This window comes from Pleurodeles waltl, chromosome 6 (assembly GCF_031143425.1).
Source record: "Pleurodeles waltl isolate 20211129_DDA chromosome 6, aPleWal1.hap1.20221129, whole genome shotgun sequence".
NCBI classification, from domain to species: domain Eukaryota; kingdom Metazoa; phylum Chordata; class Amphibia; order Caudata; family Salamandridae; genus Pleurodeles; species Pleurodeles waltl.
The window spans coordinates 1,449,850,779-1,449,870,874 of NC_090445.1; the positions used below are offsets into that span (position 1 = coordinate 1,449,850,779).

The 20,096-nt window shown below is 42.2% G+C and overlaps 1 long non-coding RNA gene across 1 annotated transcript in view; it reads right to left on the minus strand.

Moving 5' to 3' along the window:
- Positions 1-3,133: 3,133 nt before the first annotated feature.
- The window catches only part of LOC138300960 (uncharacterized), an 82,647-nt gene continuing 65,684 nt past the window's right edge, over positions 3,134-20,096 (minus strand). The window contains exons 3-4 of the long non-coding RNA XR_011205046.1: positions 11,517-11,561; positions 3,134-3,968 (exon numbers count right to left, since the gene is read on the minus strand). This is a non-coding gene — a long non-coding RNA (uncharacterized lncRNA). The remainder of the gene's footprint in view (positions 3,969-11,516; positions 11,562-20,096) is intronic.

Consider the following 20,096-nt stretch of genomic DNA (forward strand, 5'->3'; position numbering starts at 1 on the left):
GCAAACAGGGGTATGCATCTCTTACCATGCCGAGGACTTTTCCGTCCCAACATCTCAAATATGAGCTTTAAATATATTTTGTAAATTCAACCTTTTTCCCAAGCATTAGCATAGGAATTCTAAAAATGCTCACATGTTTTATCTTGAATACACACTTTTCAATGTTGGTATTTATCTATTCATTCAACCAAGCAAAATCTTCTAAATTCATAGACTGAGAGGCACATTGGAAAGCTACTTTTAGGGAGCTCGAGACCTACTATTGCTCACTTATAGCGAGCTACTATTCCTTGGCGAGCCTAGCATAGACCATGCAAGTTCTCCGTGAAATGAGATGTGGGCTCATAGGTTATACAAAGCTCGATGTAAGAGGACATGGCGATGTACATTGTAGTGTTGGGAGCCATAGGCCCTCATGCTACGGAAATCAGAGACGCAGACACAGTAGCTGGGTAGTATGAACTTGCCTCGGGCACGTGAGCCCAGCCCCTTTTATTGGCAGGGTCACCTGACTGGTGACGCCTGTGTTGGGTGGGTGTGGGGTGTACATGTAAGACCAGCCCTCAGCAGAGTGGCTGGTAGAAATACTAGAACGTGTCTAGCAGGACACTACGGACATGATGTCAAGTTTTGCGTGTAAAGAATTGTGAAGTAAAAAAGTAAACTCACCCAATTTACATTGACGCTTTCGATGCTCTGCCAAAAAGGTATATGTTGTGCATGGATTTGTATTCTTGCACGAGTAAATAATGAGGGTGAGAAGTACGGGCAAGGTGTTGCTCAATCCCCCTCAGAAAGTGTAGCGTTATTACATTTGTCAGATCCTATCCAGCTTCTGTGCTTACACACTCTCATCAGTGATGGATCGAAGAATGGCCGGATATCATGCTAGCCACAGGGAAGGAAGAGGTGTCAGCTTTAATTACACAGAGAGCTGTGCTTTGTTCACCCCGCCTCTTACAAAGCACAGGATCCTCCTTCGGGCGGCAGATTCGAGTGAAGAATTGCACATTTCTCCACTGGCCCCAGCTCTCTTCCTTTGGGGGGAGGTGCTAAATGGGGGGAGAGAGCGCAGTCCATAAACCTAACTTCCAAAGCATTTGCTCCAGTTACTTTTCGAAAGATGTCGACACTACAACATAAGAACTATGATGATGCGGAGACGTAACGCGAAAAACATCGTCTAGAAATCTCAGACCTGTGTGCAGAAAGTAGATGAGCATGGGGGATAAGGAGGCTGAACAGAGAGGGAACGAACTTTGAAGAAGCTAATGGGTCTGGGTTTGAGCTTTACGTATTGAGCATGAAGAGGCTCTGAATATATAAGGTTATAGTAGTGTGAGGTAGGTGATTGCAAAGAAATGTGATGCAGTTTATTTCCAGTGAGGAACATGGCTTTGCACAACGATCACAGCATTAAGGCACTGAGATAAAGACAGAGTTGGAGGCTAAATACCTCATTCGAAGTCCTCATTCAACCAGCTCAGGTTAAATATGTTTCTACATGGAATATGGTTCAATTGGAAGCAGAAGCGTAGCAAGGATGACATGGGCCCTGGTGCAATCAGGAGGAAAGGCCATTTGTTCTTGGGTAGTAAAATGCAGCAATTGACAGGGCTCAATGGGCACCTCGGGGCTCACACGGTGCTGTCACTACACCTGCTGCACCAATGGCAGATGCATCCTTGATTTTTGCGTCGAGTTCCGAATGTTCGTCAATACAAAGGGGAATAACTTGCAGGGACGATTGTTATAACTGGTGTTTCTGTGTACTGTTCCCCTCCCAGCAATGGTTTAGCTATACTAAACGCACGCGACTAATTGCTATTGACCTGGAACCCGTGAGTTAAAGGAACGTGCAAACCACATTTGCCCACGATTTTAAATTAAGTTTAACATTTAGAATTAAGCTGCGAGAAGAGTCTGGGACACTGTAGCAGTTCAGGAAATAGGCAGAAAAGATTAACTCGGTGTGCCTTTCCACCTACTGCCTTCTACTCAGCTTATCATTTCAATATATACAACACATTACTGTCAAACGTCTGATAGATGTGCTCGTAGTTTATAAACAAACGAGAGAATTCCAGTAAGGTCTTGCCTCCACAGCTGCTGTGCACGCGCACCTCATTCATTATTTTCTGTTCCACTGTGTGAACGTTAAATGCTGCCTGTCCCTATTAATGACGGAAAGACACCCGGCGTAGAAGAGTGACACATCCGACATACAAAGAAAAACAGCTGGTGTGCAGCTGGTGTGTAATGGAAGCTACATGTATAAGGCTTTTGCGAAGTGTTAAACCAAACAGGAGGCAAAGGGAGGGGCAGAGCGGTCATGAGGAGGCAAAAAACAGCGACTGGAGATAGAAGGAAAGGAATAAGGGAGCATCATAGACTTAGTTTAGGGGTCGACAGATATAGTAGCTCATACCCCTGGCTTGTCCTTTCTAGCCCCAGGCACTGGACGTGTGACATCTGGCACATCTGTATTGCTTATTTTGCCATTCTGGCATTTTCCCTGGTGGCTGCAGGCTCCGAGGCTGTCTTCAGAGCAGAACATGCTGCCATGACCATACCAGCCTGGGCACATTATGGTTGCAGTCTTCATCAATGTGGGTCTGAATTGAACGTTTTTGCCAGAGCTAAATTTGGTTTTCAGTCTGGTCCTGGACACTTGCCTCGGAGGTGGTAAACAGGAAGGTTAACAGAGTCCTGATACATACTATTAATCTCTGTTGCTCCTACTAGGACACAGGGCCTTTCATTTTGAATTCTGTAAAATAAATACATTTAGCTGTGCAATAGATGCTCTTATGAATAAATAAAATTTGTGGCAATGGTTCAACCTGAAAAAAAAGTATAAAGATCCCTCAGGTGAAACATCACACTGTAATTCAAAACCCGAGCCATAAGCCATGTGGTAGTGCGCCTGGTCCTTACTAAGTAAACTTACAAGGGGACGTGTATAGGCCGATGAACCTTTTGAATCGCATGGAGTATCCTAGTCATGCAGTGACCACTGAATCGATAGCTAACATCAATAATCAACAAACATTCTATGGAAAACAGTTTAAACCCATCTACTCAAGAATAATCACGACTTGGAAAGGAGTTAACAAATTTTATTTCCCTATTGATTACAATTCGAAATCATCCGTTAGTTCAATCTTTATTCAAACCAATCGATTTATTAATTCATAAATAGAAACATCATCACTTGAAGGAAACATATGCGACAATGCAATTTCTTAAACTAAGAATACCAGCATTAATTGCGAAGTTCAGCAAACAAGTTTGTCAGTCTTTTGTCACTGTCAATGTCACCCTTATCAGCCTCCCTAACCAACATTAGCATCAGCATGTGGGTCTTCATGCGAAAAACAATTTGGAGAAAACATAAATTTAGAAAAAATCTACCTAAGTAAGAATATCTAGAATCAGCGCAGTTGGTACCTGGAAGAAGTATACAAATTTGTCAGTCACCTTTTCATAGCTACCTATCCAGGATGGATCAGCAACAAGTCAGTCTTCATCTTCAGGTCATCAATTGGTCAGCTATGGATCAGGCTCACAGACCATGAGCCCAATATCAGCACCTCGGACTGCGTCTCCTTACGTCATCAACTCTTCTCTTGCAACTCTGACTTCGTGCCCCTTGTCATGACTTTTTCTTAGGGTCTCCCAGTCCATCCCCCTAATTGCTAATTGGACAGTCAGTCGGCAGATATAACCTTAACCTATAGTTTTTGTTAACCAAATCTACTAATTTTCATATTTATTCATTCACAATATGTGGATTGGTTCTTCATGCAATGCCCTCATCATCTGGCTCATCAGGTAGCAAAATTGTTGCATATTCCTCTTCAGTCAGTGCTTCTGTTGTTCCAGTCCTTTGCAAAACATTCAGTATTTCAGTCTCTCGAGTATGCGAGGCTCAGGGAAAATAGGCCTCTAGTCCGGCTAACTTAATACTACAATTGAATGGAAAACATAGGTTATACATCTCATTATTATGACATGTTATTACATTTTTCTCATATATTTTCATTATTTCATACAATTTCAGTCATTTTAGTACACATGGTGATCATACCCCAAGGGCACATTTCCCAACGTGAACATTATTTCTCTATAATTAATTTCTCCACGCAATTTCTCATTAGTAATTACATATATATCATTAATAATTTTCTTAATTAGCATATCTGCTTCAACAGTCCCTCCTCTGATGACTAAATATGTCATCACACTGTTCCTTTACCATCATTTTACAATTCTGTCTCTGATGTGCTTTGACTTCTCCTGGAGTTTTCCCAATAGATTCTTCTCCTGGGTTGTTCTTCACTGCTCTGATCATTTTTAGACCTCCTTAATTTTATCTTTTGCCATATTTTGCATGTTCCCCATAATCCTAGTATAGAAACAATCACAATTAATATTCCCTGTACAATTTTCCATAATACCCCATTCCAAATTTGACTAAACCAATTGCCTACGGAAGCAAATCCATTCCCAACTTTTTCCCAAACCCCTGGTTCCTTCAATTCCTTCAAGTCCTTACTCGAATTAGTTAAGTTAGTAAGTAAGTCTCTTATCTCCTAATCAGTATTGGGTATACATGAATAACAATGCCTAGCGCTAATCATCCTACAGACTCCGCCGTCTTTCACTAAAAGTATGTCTAAAGCAAGCCTATTTTGAAGCGTCATAGCTCTATCCGCAGCTAATTCAGTATCTAACAGGAGTATTGCCCCTGTAAAGTTTGTCAGCATGTAATCCACAATAGTAGACAACTTTTGTATCTTGATTGCATTCAAAGTAACTCCTACAGAAGGAATTATTGCACCAAAAATATCTCTCACAATTGCAGAAGAGGTCTCCCTCCTCTGTCGCTTATGGTGTAATTCAGTCACTTTCGGAAACTTCTTTAAATCATCTATCTGATAAATTTTAGAGAAAACTAGCCCCAAATAGCACATCCCATACCATTCTCTTGGAAGACGGTAATAAGCCTTAAGTCCACAAATATAGTAGATTCCAGGAATTGCAGACCATTCAGCGTAAAAGTCCATTTACTCTGAAACAAAAACACATGCCTACATTCACTTGTTCCCACAAATAAAGTGTCAGTGCATGATTTCAGCCCATATATACAAAGCTTTCTCCATGTAATGCATCTAAGGCTAATTTCCCTTACATTTTAATAGCAGTGTAAGCATAATCATTCTTATGGGTCCTCTTCTCTAATCCTTTCTTTAACTTTTCCTTCAATGCCTTCCTCCTGTCATTAGTATGCCCTATAAAACTCTTTTCTAATGAGGTTAGTAAGCAGGTTAGATTATTTTTATAAGCATAAGCGGTGCCAAACGTTAGTGTTGGCTCAAAGAATCCTCTAACTAATACTATATCATGCTCTTTAGTTACTCTACTCAAATATCTAATAATAGGAACAACAGAAAACACTACATCATAGTTAGAATAAAAATACTGAATATACTCTTGGTTATATAATCTCATTAGTAGTAAACTACAGCTTATGACATAGGTTAAAGGCAGACTATGGTACGTAACCCCTTCTTCCTCAGAGGAAGGAATTTGTGTACACACAAGACAATTCCTTGCATCCATTGTCTCAACATACTCACTCAACAAACGATAGAACACATTCAAAAAAAGCTCTCTTTGAGCATTAGTATAGTCATGCAAGTATTTTTCATCTAACCTAAAAATTTCTAAAGCTGTTAGTGTAGTAGTCTCAGGACCAGAGGCAATAATAGCCTCCTTCATTTTAGAACAGACATTCCCACAATCATTATTATAAATATTATTACACACATAATTGCTACTCCAACACTTAAATACCTACAATATCTAATATTTCTAACACAGTTATTTAACTCAGCCATGACCTATAAAGAATAAGAAAGTAGAAGCAACAGTGCAACAGAAAAATCAAAAATGAAGAAAAATATTTATTTCTCACAGTTCAGTTTCACACGTAGGAACCCTTCCTCTTTTGTCAAAAAATCGGTTAGCAGCTTGTCACATCCGGGTTTTCAATTGGCATATCAGGTTATCAGTGTCTTTTCTGGTTTTATTTCACAGTCTCTTTTCAGATTTATCTAGATCAGCTCAATAACTCAGTCTATTGATCACCTTCAGGTTGCATCAAAGTACTGATTCGGAACTTCTCTATCAAAACAAAAAGACATAAACTCGTTTTGCCATTCACTCGTTGCTGCATATGCCCACTCAGGACCTGCGTATCTTCACCTTGCTACTCTCTTTCTTTTCAACCTTCATTCTCCCCCTGGTTCTCCTTCACTTAGTTCTTCCTTTCTTGTAGTATCTTCTTCTTCCTCTATCGACTCATTTATGATCAATTCCTTTTTTTCCCCAATTCGTGACTCAGGCCAATTATCTATTTTTCTCTTTCCTTCAGCCAATATTCTCCTCAAGATTGGACTCTTTTCCTTTTCTCTCTCTATTGTGTTTTCTCTTGATGGACCTGTAACGGGATCAGGAGGAGTCGGACCACTTTGACTTTGATCCGTCTCAACTCTTCCCCCTCTTGATCTGGCACTTGCTCTGCTTGTTTTTCAACACCGTCTGCTTCTGGAAGAACCCCTTCTGTGCTCGGTTCTCCTGCTGTATCCGTTGAGTTAGACTCTTGCTCACCCTTCTGTAATTCTTCACTCTCGACCCTTACAGGGGTGATTGACCCATGTTCCACAAGCTCAGGATCAACTTCAGGTTCAGCATGCTCTTGTTCCGGTTCAGTTATAGCCACTTGTTCTGCTGCTGTGGGTGCTCTCAACAACACTTCTTGATGTTCCTGTGGTCTCACCACCCTCTTTGTATAGCTTGCATGCATCCAATTCAGCAGTCCTGCACACTTTACAGCTGTCGTAGTTGTTAGCACCACCTGGTAGGGACCCTTCCAACGTGGTTCTAAACAGGTCCTTCGAACGTGCTTTTTGATGACGACCCAATCTCCAGCTCTCAGATTGTGACCTGGGTCATGGATGGGTGGCAGGGTAACAGTCTGCACCTACTGAGAGAAAGAGCGAACTACATCAGCCAGACCTTTGCAGTAGTCCAACACCATACCATCTGTAATATTGACAAGTGCATTAGCTGGAATTGCTGGCAACCTCATTGCTCTGCCCATGAGGATCTCATGGGACGACAGTCCTGTCTTTCTGTCAGGTATATTTTGCATCTACATAATTATCAAGGGTAAGGCATCTGGCCTTTTCAGATTAGTTGTGGCACACATCTTGGCAATTCTTGATTTCAATGTACCATTCATTTGTCCCACTAGTCCTGATGCTTCAGGGCGATAGCTGCAATGAAACTTCTGCTCAATGTTTAATGCTGCACATAAGAGTTTGATCACTTCATTATTGAAGTGAGTTCCCTTATCTGATTCTAAAGAGATCGGAAATCCGAACAGTGGTATTAACTCTCTAAGCAACAGCTTTGCTACTGTGAGACTGTGATTTCTTCGTGTGGGGTATGCTTCATTCCAATGACTAAAGACACACAGCCACCAACACATACTTTATACCACCACACGCAGGTGTCTCAATGTAATCCAACTGCATTCTGCTGAATGGTCCTCCTGCTCTTCCAGTGTGGCTCAAATTTACCACTGTCCCTTTTCCCACATTTAGTTGCTGACAAATTACACATCGATGACACACTGCCTATGCTGTCTGTCTGAATTTTGGATTGAACCAATCAACTTTGAACAACCTGACCATGTCATCCCTTCCAATATGTGCCTGGCCATGAAAATAACGGGCCATCTGGGTTTACAAACTATTTGGCAACACCATCTGACCCTCCTCAGAAACCCAAATTTAATCAGATCTTTGAATAGACTTTAATCTGATCCAAAGTTGTTTCTCTTCCTTGTCCGCATTCTCCTGTAATGTTTTCAATTCTTCTAGTGTATCAATCACTTTTAAGGCAAAACTTGTGCAGTTATTCTCTTCCTCAGGCATCAATTCCCACTTGTCTTTAAACGATATACATTTCAATGCGCAAAACCTTGTGACTTGATCTGCATATCCATTTCCCAATGAAATTTAATCCTGTGTCTTTTGATGTGCACTGCGTTTTACCACAGCTATTTATTCAGGTAACTGTATCGCATACAACAACTCTTTTATTCGGTCGCCATTTCTCACTGGTGTTCCAGTAGAGGTCATAAAACCTCGTTGCGACCACAACTGGCCAAAATCATGAACGATTACAAATCCATATTGACTGTCAGTATAGATTGTGACTCTTAATCTTGCAGAAACATAGCATGCTCTGGTAAGAGCTACTAATTCTGCTACTTGTGCAGAGTATACACCTGGAAGCCATGAAGCTTCCAATGTGCCTGTAATTGTGCATACTGCATATCCTGCCCTCAATGTCCCTGTTCCTCCTCTAAGACACGAACCATCAACAAAGACAATTTGGTCATTTTCTTCCAAACGCGTGTCTCTAATATCCGGTCTTGGTTTTATACACAATTCAGTTGCCTCAAGACAATCATGCTCGATGTCTTCTTTTTCAATTTCAACAGTATCACTTGGAAGCAGTGTCGCTGGATTCAGCAATGTACACCTCTTTAATGTTACATTTGGAGCACCCAATATGCTTGTCTCATATCTTGTCAGTCTTGCACCCATCAAATATTGCCTTTTCGTCCTTGTCAGTAAAATTTCAACAGAGTGTGGTACCATTACCATCAACGGGTATCCCATGACTACCCCCTCACATTGGGAAAGACCAACTGTGGCTACTGCACGCAGGCAACCTGGTAAAGCTGCCGCGACCGGGTTCATGGTAGCTGAAAAATAAGCTACTGGGCGATAAGCACCTCCATGGACCTATGTCAAAACAGACAAAGAACAAGCATCACGTTCATGACAAAACAATGTGAAAGGCTTTCTGTAATCAGGCATTCCCAACGCTGGAGCTCTGCACAAACTCTCTCTCAGTTCAGTGAATGCTTTCCTCTGATCTTCATCTAGGGTAATGGGATCTGTAACTTTCTTATGTATCAACTGTTGCAAGGGTTAAGCAATCTCAGCAAAATTTGGAATCCACTGTCTGCAGTACCCCACCATTCCCAGGAACATCTTGACATCTCTCTGTGAAGTTGGGGGACTTCTCTGCAGAATCATGGTAATTCTCTCGCTGGACAGTCTCCTTAATCCCTTCTCAATCTGATGTCCCAGGTATTTTACTGATTTTTGGCAATACTGCAATTTCACAGGTGAAACCTTATGTTCAAATTCTCCCAAATGATTTAACAGGGCAATCAAGCCATGCTTACACTCGTCCCTTGTTCTGGATGCGATCAGCAAATCATCAATGTGCTGCACTAGAGTTGATTGATATGGTAATTCCAATGCCTCCAGGTTCTTTTTCAAGATCTGATTAAACAGTGATGGTGACTCCTTATACCCTTGTGGAAGCCTGCACCAGCTGTAGACTCTGCCCAGGAATTTGAAACTAAAAAGAAACTGACTATCCTCATGAAGAGGCACAGATAAGAAAACTTGTGACAAATCAACCACTGTGAACCACTCTGTATCTCAAGGAATCTGAAACAGTATCACTGCTGGATTTGGCACCAATGGACAACATTTAACCACCAAATGATTCACTTTCCCCAAGTCCTGCACAACGCGTACCTTCCCACATGGCTTTTTCAAGCCCATTATTGGTGAATTGCATGGGCTGCTTAACACTTCCTTCAAAACTCCTTGTTTTAGAAAGTCTCCAATTATTTGCGCCACCTTCATCAGAACATCTTTCAGCATGTTATACTGTGGAAGCTGCGGAAATACTGCATTGGGCTCTAAAGTGATCTTAATTGGCTCCACTCCCTTAATCAGCCTACTTCTTTACCTGTCAGGTCCCAGACTTATTCCTTCACTGTTCTTTGCAAGTCTGCATGCAGTTCCTTCACAGTAAACATTGGGAAAAATTCAATCAACGGGTATTCTTCATTAGCATTGTTAACCATCATTTCAGTCACCTGTTCTTCCTTGTCATCGCTATTTGTTTGAACTTCTATTCCAGTGTCTGAACAAACAGTGGAGCATTTCGTCTTACATAGTAAATCTCTTCCCAGTAGGGATACTGGACTCGAATCACATACTAGAAATCTATGTAGCCCCTGGTAATTGCCGATTTCAACCTGCACTGGTTCTGTGATTGGGTTTGTCAACTCTCTATTCTCCACTCCTACAACTTGAACTGTCCTGCCTGAAAGAGGTAAATTCGGGACTTCTATACTTCTCACTGTAGAGCGCGTAGCTCCTGTATCCACTAGGAATGAGACCTTGTATCCCATCACTTTTACCTTCACAAAAGGTCCTCTCTGATCTACAAAATAAACAAAAAGGTGCATAGTTTCTCAATAAAGAAAAGATGCCAATAAAGGATTGAAAAGATGTGTATATGGCACAGGTGTCACGGACACTGCTATGTTTAGAAGAAGGAGCCCTCACACATCCATTGGATATCATGCTTCATCATGGGGTAGCTCCTCGTCAGACTGGAGCCTCAAAGAAACTGTCCATAGGGCAAATTGTCCTGCAGGGCTTTTGGATGATGACTCTCAAAAAGTAGAAGGTTGTTGCGGTCAGTGACTGTGACGAACTGGTTGGAGACAGCCCGTGCACAAAACCAACTGCTGCTGACGCTGCCCCAGGTGCTCGGGAACAGCCTGGGGCAGGAACCAATGAGAGGTGCTCTTCGGCCATGACGCCGGGTTTGCGAATCGGAAACCCGGAAGAAGGAGGGGAGAAAAGGCCGGTGGCCGAGAACACTGGGGTGAAGAGCGGAGAGGAGGAGAGCGGCGAGGAGGATGCGGCGAGAAGGAGAGCGATGGAATTGGAGAGCGGTTGCTCCCCAGCAGGGGAGAAGAAGAGGCGGCAGACGGAGGTCTAAACACCGCAGTGGCCCCGGGAGGCAAAACAAAGAACCCCGCCACGCTTCTGGAGAAGCGTGGCATACGCAGGTACGTGTCCTCACCGCAATAGGGATAATCAGGGGACGGGAGGAGCGGTAATAGTAAACAAGGGGGAGTGGGTGGTGGGAACGAAACTAAAAGGTAACGGGGCACTTTTAGAGCACCACAATAGTAAATGAATGCATATCGTCATACACCCACCAAGGAACTTAGTTGCAATGTAGTGACAGCACCGAAAGGAAGGGCCTCAACCTTAAACCACAGAAAGCTCAGCAAAAGACAGAGAAAGGTACTATAAGAGACAGGAAAGCCTGAAAGAGAGAAAGACAGTAAGGAAAAAAAGGAAAAACTAATTTCAGGAAGAGAAAGATAACAGGAAACAAAAATACCAGAAGAACAGGGATACAGACTCCTAGAAAAGATAGAGACAAGAGGAAGAAAGAAAGAAAGAAAGTAAGAAGAGTGAAAGACAGAGGCGGAAAGGAAAGAAGAGATAGAAAAGGAGTAAAGACAGTTAGAGAATACAACCACTTACCAATATTTTCCTTCTTCTTCTGTCCGCATGTGCTTCCTGGGAGCTCTAAAAGAGCAGAAAAGACCAAAGGAGAAGTAAAGATCTGGGGAAACGTGTCCAAAGCCATCTGAGAACACGACAAAAACACAGAGAGAAAACCTGTTGATATATCACTAACTTTTCAATAAATCACATACCTACTTTACTCCAGGGCTTTGTGTTGTCCTTTAACCCGGCCTACCACAGTGACCTTATGAAAAGTGCTGGTCTCTAGTTTGCCCTGCTTGATAGATATCAATAAGTCAAGAAAGGGAAGTTGTGTAGTGGAAACAGTGGAGGAAAACCTCAAAAAAGGATCCAACCCGTTAATCCAAGTTGTAAATGATTCAACTTCCGAGGTAGGGCCCTGCCATACAATCAAAATATCCTCAATATACCTCCTCCACAACTTGATGTAGGTCGTGAAAGGGTTGGCATCATTGAGTATGTATTGCTCTTCGAAGTGATACATATAGAGGCAGGCCAAACTCGGTGTGAAGGTACTACCCATTGATGTACCTCGTATCTGGTGGTAAAGTTGTTCTTCAAACTTCAAATAGTTCATAGTTAAGGCCAGAGATGCACATTGCATAATAAAAGAAGTAGGGGTTGGAGAATCCCTGATGTTCTGGGTAAGTATGTCCTCAACAACCCAGAGGGTGGCTTCCTGTGGAATATTAGTATACAGGGATTCTACATCCAAAGAAATGAGTGCATGTACTTGAACAGTGGCATTGATCTGATTGATGAGGTTCAACACTTCTTTTGTATCTTTAAGGAACGTTGATGTCTTCTGTACTACAGGTTGTAAAAAATGATCACAAAAAATAGATAAAGGTTCAAGAATTGAACCAATACCAGAGACAATGGGCCGTCCCGGAGGAGGTTGTTTAGCTTTGTGAATTTTGGGAGGACAATAGAAATAGGGAATGCGAGGATCAGAAGTATCCAAAAAATCTGCCTCCTTGCGAGAGTTCCAAGCATTCGCTAAAGCTTCATTAATCAAAGATCTGATTTGCAGTTGTAACAGTGAAGTCGGGTCCCGAAAAATGGGGATATAATGGGTAGAATCGCTAAGGAGGCGAAGTCACTCCTGTCTATAAATCTGTGTTTCAAGGACCACTATCGCGCAACCTTTGTTAGCTGGTTTGATCACAATGGTGGAATCAAGTGCCAGGGTCTTGAGTGCTTCCTTTTCGGGTGAAGTAATGTTGGTAAAAGTCTGTTTCGGTTGTAAGTTCTTCACATCCGCTAAGACCGCCTTCTCAAATATGAGTAGTTCACATGGCACAGCTGAGCTAGCAGGGTAGAAAGTAGAAGGGTTGAGAAGGCCAGAATCAGTAAGCTGTGATTCAGCAGGTCTATCTTTAAAGAACAAATGTAGGCAAATCTTTCTGAAAAAATGCAAAAGTTCACAATTCAATCGAAAGAAATATTCCTGGGGAGTGGGGACAAAACTCAATCCTTTATTGAGGACTTTCAAATCTTCAACAGACAGCTCCCTGGATGACAAATTGACAACTAAGTTTTTGTTGTTTGATTCTTGCCCTGACTCCTGGTCACCATCTGTGGCTCGTCCTTGGCCCAATGGACACGTCATCCTCTTCCTCTTCGTCTGCCTCTTCCTCTGCCCCAGCCTCTGCCTAAAAAAAGGTGCAAAGGGCTTGTAGGGACGCGGTTAGTAGAATGGATAGGGGGTATGCCAAAACGGCGGCTGATTAACCGCAAACGCTGTAGTATTATAGAAAGGTTGTGGACCGCCTTCATCTTCAAGAACAACAATGGGGTTTTAAATTAGGAACCCATATCAAGGGGCTGAATGATGATATACCATGGATGATATTTTTCAACTTGAACAACTAATCCATTCCCTATTGACTTTTATTCTCAAGCCTACTTTGCTCTTTCCTGGCTTTTCCTTTTTATCTCACATATTACTGGCTCTGACTATATATTCTATTTAGAGACCTGTACCTTTGATGATTAGCCCTGGTTTTTGGACTTTTAGTCTTGTTTTGATATATTGTTGCTTATTGAAAGTGAGCATCTGTATGTGCAGCAAAGAGTGCTGTCCCCTTTTTAGTCCATTTGCTGTTGCTGTGTTTTTCTCTGGAGCATCTTTTAGGAGTGCGCCAGGCTGATTTTGTCCTGTGCTCACTCCCTCGACAAATGTTTTTCCTACTATCCCTTTCATTGTGTTTTTTACCAGCGTCATTACGTTTACGCGCTGTGTTTCCACTTCCTAATTGGCTGTAAGCTGCCTCTGCGTCCTTGTTCTACCCGACACCGCTCATCGTTCCTGTTACTTCCGGGATTGCGGCTGTCGGGTAGGTTCCAGGCAGCAGACACTTCACCACCATGTGAGTAGACGGTTTTTGAGCATGGATGTTCATGGGCGGTGTTTCAAGACTCTCTGTCTCTATCTCAATAAGACATGCCATAGCCCAACAGGCTGTGCCGTTCCTCGCAGATGATTTGTTAGACGCGACATACCGAATGGCGTTGAACCGGTTTAATCTTAGGTTCATAATACTTTCCGTATATTAGTTATATAATTTATTTGCTTGATTTGGTTTTGCCTGTGATCTTGGTTATGATTGTTGGCATGTGAAACACAAACACCCTTCACTGAATTATGCGGAAGCGGTACTTACTTTCCACTCCCGGTAGACAAGTAGGTGCACCAGGATATGCGTTACACATTACTTCGTAAATTGGGTGATTAGTGCATCTGGGAGCGTGTAACATCTATGACATTGGCATTTTGACTGTTTCTTGATATTCTGGTCAGTCTACCTTATTCTAGTATTGATTAGTAGCACGGATACGATCTCTTTGTCCCCTCTTTGAGTTTTAATGGCACAAATATTACTTGTGGCACCTTTGATTACCTGTTTTTGAGTGAACTGGGCCTGTGTACTATATAGAAAGGGCAACTCTGATTTGACAATTTCGTAATATATATTTTTGCTAGTTTAATCCATACTAGTAATTTTCTCATTTTGATCTCTTTGATTCATTTGTAATTTCTTAGTGAGTGACGTCCAGCAAATGGCTCGCAAGTTCCCAAGGAACCCGTTCTCCTAGTTAGGAGGGTAAGGCGAAGATTTATTGGAGGTCCTTTATTCATGGCATGGCATCACCTCTTCACTGTTTACCACAACACTAGTAGGTGGACTTGTTATTAATGTGATTGATGTGATATTGTCATATTATTCTTATTATTTTTTTGTCATTTACAGGTGGTTCCCAGACATAGGTTTCCAGTTTATTTAGCATGTGGTGTAAGTTGCCTTTTGTCCTTTATCTCTTAGTGAAGGACTTACTGTGTAGCTTAGGAATTGAATTTGGTCCTGATGAAGCGCCAGTAGACCCGGACGGACTATTTCAGGCGCGAAACATGTTGACCAACGTTAGCTAGTGGGAGAATTTCCTGTTCTAGCTTTTTTCTTGTTAGAGTGGTGGTACATTATTCACTGTCCACTCTTGGATGTTTTTACCCTTGACCAAGATCCCTGTTTTTTTCTAATTAAATCTGAATTTAAGTTGAGGTTCTTGAGTCAATTTTATCCTTTTACTTTTTTTCCTGCTCCTCTTTCTCAGCAGGCTTACTTTATCTTTACTGGATTTCATCACAACACGTTCTTCTTTAAACAAAAAGATCTCAGGCAAGAGCCCCCCTGGTGGGGCCCGTCAGACATTGCAGCACAAGTCTGACGAGGAGCAAGCCCCATGTTGAAGCATGACATCCAATGGATGTGTGAGGGCTCTTGCTTCTAAACATAGCAGTGTCTGTGACACCTGTGCCATATACACATCTTTTCATCCTTTATTGGCATCTTTTCTTTATTGAGGATCTGTGTACCTTTTTGTTTATTTTGACATTAGTTAGGGAGACTATGCACTGGACCTGTTAAAATCTCCCTGTTCCCCCTTTGTTTTGTTTCTCCTCTCTGATCTACTTCTAAGGATGCTGCAAGCATACAAGCTCCTTCATCCGAACTATCACTCATGCATTTTTCGTTTATGTCATCTTCACTGTAAAATGGAAATTCGTGCACACTGTGTTGTTACTACTGTCTTGTCTCTGACCTGTGACCTGCTGAGTAAGCATCACCTGTTGCTGCTCCATAGGGGCTTGAGGTATCTGCATTTGCTGTCTAGGTACCATGAGAACCTGCTGCTGTATTGGTTGCAACTGTGTTAATTGTGCACGCTGCACTTGCATTTGCTGCAACGGTAGAAAATTCTGTCCTCGATTCTGAACATTAGGAATAAATCCTTTCATTCCTGGGACTTTCACAGTTTGAAATGTACTGATATCACCACCTTGCTGAACAATCCCATCCGGCACCATCAACGGACACTCCCGCTTCCAGTGTCCCATGTTTCTGCACAAATGGCACGGCAACATATTTTTCATGCCCTGCATGTCATTCTGAACCACTACAGTCCCTAACTCCGGACTACGCATCATGTCAACTCCACGTCCTCTTCCTCTCATTTGAGGCTGACACATAACAGCTCTCTGATTCGGCGGCATAGGCGGTACTATAGCTCCTTGCACTCCTGTTTGAGCTGCCTTTATTTGCATCACCATCGCTTTCTCCTTCAACTTTTTGTGTTTCAATTCAATCTCATCACAACAGTATTTTGCATACTACAACACTTCATCAGTTGGCTTTGCCTGCCAGCAAATCAAATGACCCTTAATCATCTGCCCTATTTCTGGTCTTAAACCTTCAACAAACCTGAACACAAAATGCAACATGTCTTTCAGCTCAATTGCTTCATTGCCACTGTATTCCTTGAATGCTTTTAACAGTCTTTCATAGTAAGTATGTATTGACTCGTTAGATTCGTGAACCGTTCTATCAATTCTCTGCCAATCAATATTTTTGGGAGAAATTATTTTCTTCAGGAACTCAATCACCTTATAATAATTTTTCATTACCTCAGGTGAAGGTGCACCCATTACTTTATCCCTTTCTGGTTCACTTATTGGCCAATCCACTGCTCTCTTACATTCAGCCCACAAGTCGGCTGGCACCACTATCTCCAATAGCGTGTTTAAGTCTTCCCACAAACATTTAGAAAGTTTTAAAAATCTGTCCATCTGATGACACCACTCAACCGTCTTCTCTCTTAATTTTGGGTAATCATTTGTGAATGACAATATATCACTCCTATGCCATGGGACATGAACAAACTGCCCCCCTGGAATCTCTCTCATCAGAAGCATTTTTACCAATTCCCTTTCTTTTTGAACATCTTCAGATCCCTCTGGGGAATCCCGCTTTCGCTTGTCTTTTTTCTTTGTGCATCTACCTTCCCACTTCTCTAATGCTCCCAAAATCTGAGCACTCTGCAGCAATTCCCTCAAATGAGCCTTCATTCCCACTGATCTCGTGTGTTCAAAATCCTTTGCCTCGAAAACTAATCTGTAACTGCATTTCAAATGCTTTGTTTTCTCAATCTCACTGTCATGCTTCTCTGTTAGCTCTGCCAATTTCTGATGTATTTTACTCACTTCTCTTGTAATCTTTGGACACAAATACCTCAGCTCTTATTCAGTGTAGGACTTCAATCTGTTCACACCCATTGTTCCCTCAACTAATTCGGTTGCTTCTATATTTAACCTCACACGATTTATCTGCTCTTCGACTTTGGATGTATTTGAGGAGTGTTTAGACTGTCTAACCATTCACTCAATTGCTGCGCTGACAACCCCTGTAATGAAATGTTACCTGCATTTGCCACTGGTAGCTGTTGCGTCACTGCACCTGGAGTTTGTGGCATCAAATGTTTCAAACTTTGACTTGCATTCGGGCCATTCACTGTATCTGGAAGCGCTACAAGTGGACTAAGATCCATTAATGGTCCAGACCCATTGAAAGTCTGACCTACTGATGATGTCACCTTCACCGGATCGCTTACTCCCCTTCTTACAAGACTTTGTGACATCTCGTTCTGTTCCCCCACACTTGCTTTCTTCTGTGCGAACAAGGGTACCGCTAGTCCAACAGTAATTGGTAGTGATATTGCATCTGGAGCTGCCTTAACAGTCGCGCCCTGCGGGAATGTTACCCCAATTGCCTGGTTCATGACTGGTGAAAATGTCTGACTGTGTTCCTGTCATTGGTGTAAACTTCGGCAAACCCTGTGACTGTGCCGGAGGCAATAACATTGGAGTCGGCTCTGTCTGAACTAGCATTGGCCTCGGAAGCACTTGCTCCGTTGGCACCATTATGTGCGAGACTGTCTCGAGAACTGGCACATCTGGATAAATTCTCTGTACCGAAGGTGGATGCATCTGCGCTTGGACCACAGTAGTAGTCCCTGCATTGGGTGTACTCTGTACTACCCCTGGTATCTGTCCACTATCTGTCTGCGCTGCTTCCTCAGTTCCTGGTACTTGTGTTGGAGCAGTTGTAGTGGCAATAGTACTTGGACACCCTGAATATGTCACAAAGGGTGGAGGTCGATCCCTCAGTAGCTGCGTAATGAGGTCCTCAACATCAGAATCCTCATCATCAACATAGGACTTTCTCTTTTTCTTTTTTCCTGCACTTTCATCCTCTTTAGCACTATCTTCCTTCGCTGTCTCATCTTCCTCTGTAATTGCAGGAAACAATTTGACACCCTGTAGCGTCTCTGCTCTCCACCTTTTCTGTTCCCAATCCCACCTAGCTTCGGCTAAGGATTTCTCAACTCGTTTCGTCCTTTTCTTGAACTTCATTTCTTGTTGCTGTCTGGCCACTAGTTCCCAAACCGCTAAAGCCTCAAACTGTGCTGGTCTTGGTAACGGCTTCATCTCATATAATGCCATTCTCAATTCATCCAAAATTCTCAAATTAAACGTTCCATGCTCCAGAAATGCTAAGGATCCTCGCTTCTTTGTTAGCTTGCACCACTGCTTCAACTAAAGACACGGTGCTACACCTCGCTCCTCCATCACAATATAAGCCGGAGAATTTTCCCGTGGGGTCGGCTCCCCCACTGACGCCTTAACGTGAGTATCACCCTTCATCGTACTTCTGAACGCCTTGAAAAACTTCATTTTGTCTGTTTTGTTTACTTCGATTCAATAATTAAATGACTGTTACTCCCAAGATTCCCTTCACCTGCTTACCCAACCAATTGCCTCTTACGGACGGCTGCCAACCCGCTCACGACTCTCTTTAATGACCAACCTATCCCTGCGCAGCACACTCTGACGTCACACTCACACACAGCGGCTGATAAAGTCTTGCAGCTCGTCCTCCTACTTCAGCTCACACAACTAATGCAAATTATTGCGAGCACTTTAACCAAATACCAATAACTAAAACAAACCTGCTGGTTTACTACAGGAAGGGACACAATTGCTTCAGAGACCTTATGGATTTCCACTAGTGGCTCCTTCACTCATGTAGCTATTCCTCTATCTTAGTCTCCCACATTCGCAAGCAAAGTTCAACCCGCAAATTTTACTCTCAACTGATCAGTGGGTCTGTCCTGGTGCACATAGAACTCGCCAAATTTCAGTCAAAAAATTTCTTTTACTCATCTATCTCTCACACTGACTTGTTGACCACGCCCGATCAACCTACTAAACCAGACAGATTGCAACATATAACCAAGTGTCTCCTACACTTGTCAACATACTCCGGAGTCTAAGACCACGCAGGGTCCTTACATCACCAATAACCATATGGATAATTTTTTAGCACAAAGCGCCACACACATGTGAAGTTTGACGACTTCCCTACTCTCATACTGCGGAGAACGCACACTCCTACTAAACCTTAACTGGAGTACACAGACTACCTACTTTACCTCACATTGATCACAATTAACCTGCGGTTTGCTTAAGCCTGTGCAAGCGCAACCTACCACTTTCACACTATCACAAAACACGCCGAGAACATACCCAACTTTACTAGCAGGATCCTGGATCTGGGAAAGTCATTTCTGGGATTAAGGGGACATCATCTTTGCTACAATTGCCATTTCAGAAAAACAAAATTCAAACCTCATAAAAATACGCACAACTAACCCTAACTTAAATTACTACCATAAGTAATAGTTACCACATAACTAGTTCTCCAACGAAACTAACCATCAAGCTGCTACCAAAAACTCATAGCACGTCTGGTCCTTAGTAAGTAAACTTACAAGGGGACGCGTATAGGTCGATGACCCTTTTGAATCGCATGGAGTATCCCAGGCATGCAGTGACCACTGAATTGATAGCTAACATCAATGATCAAGAAACATTATATGGAAAACAGTTTAAACCCATTGACTCAAGAATAACCACAACTTGGAAAAGAGTTCACAATTTTTATTTCCCTATTGATTGCAATTCTAAATCATCTGTTAGTTCAATCTTCATTCAAACCAATTGATTTATTAATTGATAAATAGAAACATCATCACTTGAAGGAAACATATGCGACAATGCAATTTTTTAAACTAAGAATATCAGCATTAATAGCAAAGTTCAGCAAATACGTTTGTCAGACTTTTGTCACTGACAACGGCACCCTTATCAGCCTACCTAACCAAGATTAGCATCAG